Raw genomic sequence first — 2,466 nt, 5'->3', positions numbered from 1 at the left:
ACATTCAACAATAATGAATCTGAGCCACGCAATCATATTGTGCTCTTTGCCTTCCAATATAACTTCTTCCATTCTTCATCAAACACTCCCGTTGGTTTAGTACCCGGATCTACCACGATCCACTGATCTTTATCCACCAATATATCCTCCATCTTAAGTTTCCAAAACTCAAAACTCTGACCATTAAATTTCTCGATCTCTATCTTTCTACTGCTCGCCATCTTCTTTCACCACCAAAATCAATCTCACAGATCTCCCACTGAACGGGGTCTACCACAGGCCCGAGCGAAACCCCTCAACAACAAAGGCGTCCCCTTGAAGCCAAAACAGCTTTGATACCAAATGTAGATTTTAACCTCGTACATAAATTACTTGCATGTTATCGGGAAATCTAGTGTCTATGCAGATCTGCTAGTCCCACTAAGGCTGGTAGCTACCTTAGAAACAAACAAACTAAAACCACTTTCGTTTTCCTTTATGAGAAGTAGATAATAGGGGAATAAAGGAGACCAACCTCTGTCTTGCGCTTGCTTCCTTTCTTGCTTCCTCTACCTTCTGATAGATCTTTACCACTCGCTTCCTCGTCTACCCAGCTTCAAAGAGCACCTGTGGAATTAAAGCAGCATAACACTATCCAAGAACATAGATCTACTATCATAAACAATATAGGACCAGATATATATTGACCACACAAATGCACATATCATCAATCATACAAGAATGTGGAGGAAAACTTGAATAGCTTTATTAATAATCAAGAATAGCAAAGAGGATTACAACCAATTGTTCTGACCCAGCATCATTCTCTTAGCAAGAAAGCCCTTCTTCACCTCATGAAAAGCTTAGATCACCCAACACTATGATGTTGCACCAAGAAACCAGCAGCACTTCCTTACAAGATACAAAATTCCAGCCTCCAACCTCTGGATCTCTGGGATGAGAGATCTATATATAGATATTTGCAGAGGTGTGAGTCAACTCTGGGTTTTTGATTAGTGTCTTCTCTCTGATAGTTCTTGATTCTACTTGGAGATCTCATTGATCTCTTACTCATCCTTGGACGATTCTAAGAGGCAAGTGTCACAGGAGAAGTTTCTGGAAGATTCCATGATCATCCACCTCGCAAACTGTCTCCGCCACTTGTCTATTCTCGTCCATCGTACCCTATAGAAGGGCTTTTCAATATGCATCGCACATCCCATATGCATTAGGTAGGATGCATCGCACTTTGACCATGGAGCAGGTGAGATGGTCCAGTTTTGACCAGTTCTGAGTAGTTTTTCATGGAGAACTTCTGGGAGATGATGTAATCAGCTGACCTTGTTATTTTAGGGTATGAAACAATACTTTTAAGGACTTAGGAGCCCTTGGTTTATGGACATGTATGATTGGGGTTGCAGTGCCCAAAAATGTCTATAACAGTTGCCCCCTAAAGCATGAGGTCGTTAATCTTTTGATGTCAGGTGAAATGCTTTATCATGAGGATCTGAAGTTTTTTCGAGCTGGAAGGCGACCTGTAATAAGATACAATACAATACATTATCTTCATAATATTTTCATGATCTGGCTGAGGCGGGCATTCCCATGCTCATCTTTATAAATTCATTTTCATGTACATAGGACAGACAATCGTCTGAGTGCAGACTGATGATTCTGGTAGAGCCATCATCCCTTGGATTTGATGATTATCTGTGCAGCAATGATGTACATTTGATGTCTTTATTTTCCTGAATATATATCGCAGCCCAGATGGATGAAACTAGATCCGAGGTCTTCAATCTCGTTCGATCTTCACTCAAAGTACAAGTCAATCCATGTGAGAGATGTTCTGGAGTCGAACATGGAAAGACATCGCCTGATTACCAGCCAATGATGTAAGTTGTTAACAGGCGTGAGAGGAATCACCAATAATGATGATGACCCTCAAGGTACTACAAAACAATTCACGTGGTGTGAATAAGGGACTTGACGTCGAACACCACGCAAAATCTTGCGGTCGAAGGCCATTGATGTAAACCTGTCGCCGGAAGTGAGAAACTTGCCATTGAGGAATGCAAGCTTCAAAGTACTTAAAGGGTTGTTCCTAGATCGACTTCTTGGATAATGATCTGATGTCGACAAGAAGCGATTCGTCATAGGAGGGCCTTAGTGAATCCCACATCAATGACACGGAACGGAGCAAATGATTTTAATGGAGGTGAAAACGATCTGATGACATAAGGTTCAGGGTGGTGGTCATGAAAGAATGGAGTGTAAATGTATTGCAGTGGATGAGACACAAGTGAATTCTCTGAGCGACTTCTCTTGAACATATCGGCGACACTGACATGATTGATTGGTAGTGTTAACCCCAAATATGGATGGTGTGATGGACCAATGGTGATATGACCAGTGAACGGAACAACCCAACCCGACTCAGATGCGGAGTGAAAGTGTCATGTTCAAGAGCGACTTGCTACCAATAAA

Source organism: Pinus tabuliformis, chromosome 3_2, assembly GCF_031772625.1.
Source record: "Pinus tabuliformis cultivar Carrire ecotype Pingquan chromosome 3_2, CPIR1, whole genome shotgun sequence".
Taxonomy (NCBI): domain Eukaryota; kingdom Viridiplantae; phylum Streptophyta; class Pinopsida; order Pinales; family Pinaceae; genus Pinus; species Pinus tabuliformis.
This window is presented reverse-complemented; position numbering follows the sequence as displayed.